The 5,026-nt window shown below is 48.3% G+C and overlaps 1 protein-coding gene across 1 annotated transcript in view; it reads right to left on the bottom strand.

Moving 5' to 3' along the window:
• The window catches only part of LRBA (LPS responsive beige-like anchor protein), a 621,066-nt gene that overhangs the window by 118,950 nt on the left and 497,090 nt on the right, over positions 1-5,026 (bottom strand).

Below are 5,026 nucleotides of genomic sequence, written 5' to 3'. Positions count from 1 at the left end.
TCCCTGGGGACAAATAGCAATGGCACATTTATGTGCCACTGCTAGCTATCCCTGGGAAATACACCTGCCATGCACTCTGACACATGGCAAGTTGCATCAGGTGTAGTAGGGAAGGCTGCAGCCAGCACCGGAGCTGGCCACAGCAACCTTATCTGGGGTCCTGAAGACCTCCCAGGGCTCCAACAGCAATCCAGGTGGGCAGAGCCTGGCTGGCAACCAGAGTATGGCTCTGGCCAGCCAGGCTCTGGTTTTGGGCGACGCATGCTGCTGCCACGTGCACCACCCTACTTTTCTCTGGTGCAGGTTTTTTTGGCACTAGGACCTCCCCATGTCAACAAACCCACCACCCTGCAAATTAGCGGCATGGCCTGCACGTGCGGCACATGTGGTTTGTGGTGCAGCGCTACAAACCACGTGTGCTCACTCATCTAGACACACCCTATGAGATTATGCTAGAGAAATTTATACAGTAACACATCAGATTTTTTCATTATCAAGTGCTGCTAAACCAGGTTTTTATTTTTTTAAATAAAAAAGAACAAAAGAATGTCTCCAATTAAAGGCAGGACAAGCTGAACTTTTCTCTAGTTACCACAGCAGTGTTCTCTGCACTAGATTTTTTATTATCATTATTTATTTGCTAAACATCCCATTGCTCTGAGGCAGCAATCTCTGGAAAGTTAGGCTCCAATTCTGCAATGGACTCCAAAATGAAAGACTAATGCAGAGGCACACTGAAGTCAAAGGGGTTCCAGGCTGGTTCAATGATACTGTGTTTACTTGAATAGAACATGACCCTGATTCTAAGATGACCCCTCAATAAGTAGATTCTATATATGAAAAATGTATTAATCATTTGTTATAGTTTTCCGGGGTTGGATTTATGACACATTATAACCTGCCTAACATCTGATTCCCCAAGTACCTCTCCACTATCAGATACATTCATTTCCCTCCTCCCCCCCCCCCCCCCCCCCCCCCGCCAATCTCTCACCCAGTAACTCCTCAATTTACATCGTCACTGACTGCCTTTCTTGCATGCATACCAGTCTCTGGCTTTTTTACTTTTCATTCCATCCAGGAACCTTGTCTGCTTATAATTCTCCAGGTAGAGAACCTAATTTTTGAGGCTAGGGACAGACGTTACACATAAACTGGTTTACGTGATCAGAAATTAGTTTAAACCTGTAACAGAACAGATGTTCAGTGCACATAAACCAGTTTGAAAATGGTGGAAACTGGCTTGAGATAAACCTGGTTGAATGTAGTCAGACTTAACTGATTTGGGTCAAACTGGTTTATGCACTGTCTGACCCAGGCACTTTCCTGGTTTAACTTAAACCAGAGTACCCCAGCATCCCAGATGCTTTGCAGCCCTGAGTGGGACTCTGCTCCAGAAAGCTGGGCTGGCCCCTCTCTTCTGCTCCCTCACTGGAGCTCCAGCAGAGACAGCAGGCACAGGGGCATCTGCCTGGCTTCCTCCTGCCCTCACTCTCTGCTCAAGCAGGGATTCCCCTCCCCTACATCACGGACTGTATCCAGTATGTGGTATGCTAGGTAATGCTGAGAGGTGTCTGTGTAAGGCAGACAGGACAAAGTCAGATAGGACAGTGTCTGCTTAGGGCTTTTTGGAGCTAATCAACAGGTAGCTGATAATTTCCCTCCTTGGAATGTTCCCTTCCTTGGAAAAATCTGTTTAAGAAGAGCTTGAACTAATGATAGAGGCTGTGTTTTCTGATGGGGTGTTAAATGCTGATAATAGAGCTGATAAATGCTCTGTTATCAAGGAATGGGGGGAGCCCCTCCCTAATCAGAGCGTCCTGCCAGAGCCTGGCCATGCCCCCCCCCTCAGCTCAGTACTGTCCAAGGGAAGGGAGGGCTGCTCTAGTGTCCCTCCGGCTCCTAGCGTGAGCCACTGTAGGCATGTGCCTGCATTTCCTCAGTCCAGAGAGGATGTCTGTGTAGTTACAAACTGGTTCAGCCTTGCCAGGTTAGATTAACCTGCAAAGATTGAATGAATTCAGGCTCAGGCTTTTTGAATGTCTGTCCCTAGTCAGAAGGTTTGCCTTGAATTTGTCCCTCCTCCCACTGCTACAGCAGGGAAAATAAATCTGGAAGGTCAGGTAGCCCCTTTGAGCTCTGCTTCCTCCCAACTTTTTCTCCTGGCAGCCTTTTTCTCCTCTCCTGCCTGTCAGAATCTGCTCTTCCTGAGCACAGGGAAGTGACAAGCAAACTTGAAAAAAAAATCTTGAAATTAAACATGGCTGTAGATTTGCATATCCATATACTAACCATGTACTTAGTTCATCCAGAATTAATTCATGTTACTTTTTTATAAAACTGCTGCAAGTTTTAGCATAGGTATTTCATAAACACACTTTTAAGCAGCACTTTGGCACCTGCTTATAAGTTCGTACAAACTATGCATGATATTAATCCATATGATTTACCATATAGTTTATTAGTCTGGGCCCCACCAGAGTTGGCAGGACTTCAAGCTACAGTGACCCCTCACCTCAGCACTGCTGGGCATGTCTGCATGTGCAAATGCTGCAGAGTGGGTTAACGCTACCCTCGGCAGGCATCTACACATGCAGTGATGCAGGAGCAATTTGCTGCTGAAGAGGGGTGGTGCAGGACCACCTTGGACCCTGCACCACCCCTCTTCAGCAGCCAGGGAGAGCTCTAGGCTCCCTCTGGGTGATAGCCCAGGGACTGGCAGGAAGCATGGGGCCAGGAGACAGGTGTCTCCTGGCAGGGGCTGGGAGATTTCTCCCCGTCCTGAGGAGCTGAGTGCTGCCAGGGCAGGCTCCAATGGTGGAGCTCAGGTGGAGACAATGTCCCCCTACCCCAGCAGCAGGCAGCTCCCAGCCCTGGCTCCCTGACCAGGGGTAAAGGACTTAGAAAGAGCTGCAGGGGAGGGACAGGTCCCAGCCCTCTGCCCCCAACCTGCTGGTGGGGCAGCTAGCTAGCAGTGAACTGGCTGCCCCACTGGCAGAGCAGGAGCTGGGACCTGCACCTCCCCTGCAGCTCTTTCTAGGCCCCACACCTTGACCACTGATCAGGGCGTGAGGCTGGGATCTGCCCCTAACCAGGACAGTTCCCACCAGCCCTAGGATGTGCAGAGAAGTCTGCACATGCAGCCCAGAGCTGGTGGGGACTGCCCAAAACAGGACAATCACCAGCTACCTCCAGGCTGCACCTACAGATTTCCCCATGCAGTCCAGGGCTGGCCAGGAAATGTCCAAGTCAGGTGTAGGTCCCAGCCAGCTCCAGCCTGGGCAGGGAACTCTCCCCATCCAGAGAGCATCCAGCACCTGTTCTGTGATTAAGGAGCAGGGGCTAGCAGCTCCCTGCTGCCAGGGCAGGGGGGGACTGTCTCCAGCCAGGCTCTAGTGGCAAAGCCCGCCCTGGCAGCAGGCAGCTCTCAGGGGCAGGGACCAATCTCCCACCCTCTGCTGCCCAGGAGCAACTTTGCTCCCAGTTGGCTATCTAAACATGCTGTACTGCACAGTAATTACTCATGGGTAGATTTGCTACTTGTATTTCCAGGTATCAAATGTATTCATGATTAGAGCAAATTACTGCCAGTAAATGTCTGCACATGTATATGGTGACGTTTACTTTGCTGTAATTTGCGGTAATCTCAAGTAAACCATCTTCTGTAGATGTACTCACTTAGTATATGTATATATTCCAGATACTGTCCCCCCGCCGCCCACAAAAGATCCATTTACTTATTAGCCCCCGCTCATGATTGGAACCTGGTGTTCTTGTCACAAGTCCTGGGATGTTCCAAAAATGTATATGTAAATGAAATGCAGTGCAACCTGGTCCAGTTTCACCTCACAGAGGGCAGGGCCACATTAATCATATACACCAAGCTGAGAAAGGGGATAACAGAGGGATTCTGGGTGAACTGTATGCAATATTTTGGTCACCATGACTTGAAAAAGAGTCAGTGGTAAGGGGGACTGCGCTTAAAGGGTACTACCATTTGTCTTATTTGCATGGGCTCTACTAACATATTTTCATAGTAGGGTCCCCTCGGCATGTTCGCTCAGTGTGGGCCATGTGTTTTATAGTAAAGCTCAGTGTTTGCTGCATTTAATCAGCTTCATATTTTGTTTCCATTGCTGAGTACCTGCTGTTTTTGGTAGCAGGTTGATAACAGACAATATATTTAGTGAGATTTCCTTGTATTCAATTGCAAGATGGGGGGGTTTTCCCCCATACCGGGGTGGGAGGGGGAGGGAGGATGACACACCTCATCTTGTATTCAACTGAATATGGTATGTCTGAATGCAGGATTGGCACTATAGCCCCAAGTATTTTGATCATCATCAGGTACCATCTAGACCAGTGGTGCGCAACCTTTCGGTGCTGTGGGAGGGATGAGTGGCATGGAGCTGGTCCCCAGTACAGAATGCACCAGGATCAAGGCCCCATGCTTCAGGATCATGCCCCACACTGCCTCCAGCTAGCTCCTCTGTGCCAATCTAGTGGGCTCTCTGTGCATTCAGAAATTTAGCAGCAGGGGATCAACCACTGCTGCCACTGTTCCCCTGCTGCCAAATTCTTGGACCCAAGGGGGCCCGTGTGGATGGGATGGGATGGCTCCAAGGCCCCAATCTGGCCCACTGGCCAGGGGTTGATCACCTCTGGTCTAGACTTGTTCTGAGTAGGGTTAAAATGGGAATTATCACACTATTGGCTAGTTTACTTTAGCACTTGTACAAATGGAGTTGCAACAGTGTTTGCAACTGTAAGAAATGTTAAGGAAAAATAGTGTACATGATGCTAATGAAATTTAATATCCAAGGCAAACACAGAACTTTCAAAAAGTGCTTCTTAGTATTTAAAAACAAAGGAAATTTAAAGCAGAAAATGGAACATTAGGAAGCACAGTTAAACAGCAAAGTCAAGAAACAGAAGTTAAGATTCCAACAGTAAGATTACCTTTCTACATATGCAATATATTTTCCCCTTTTCTAGTTATAACTTAATAAGCTGTCTATTCTCTACA

This window comes from Alligator sinensis, unplaced genomic scaffold, assembly GCF_000455745.1.
Source record: "Alligator sinensis unplaced genomic scaffold, ASM45574v1 scaffold169_1, whole genome shotgun sequence".
Taxonomy (NCBI): Eukaryota; Metazoa; Chordata; order Crocodylia; family Alligatoridae; genus Alligator; species Alligator sinensis.
This window is presented reverse-complemented; position numbering and strand designations above follow the sequence as displayed.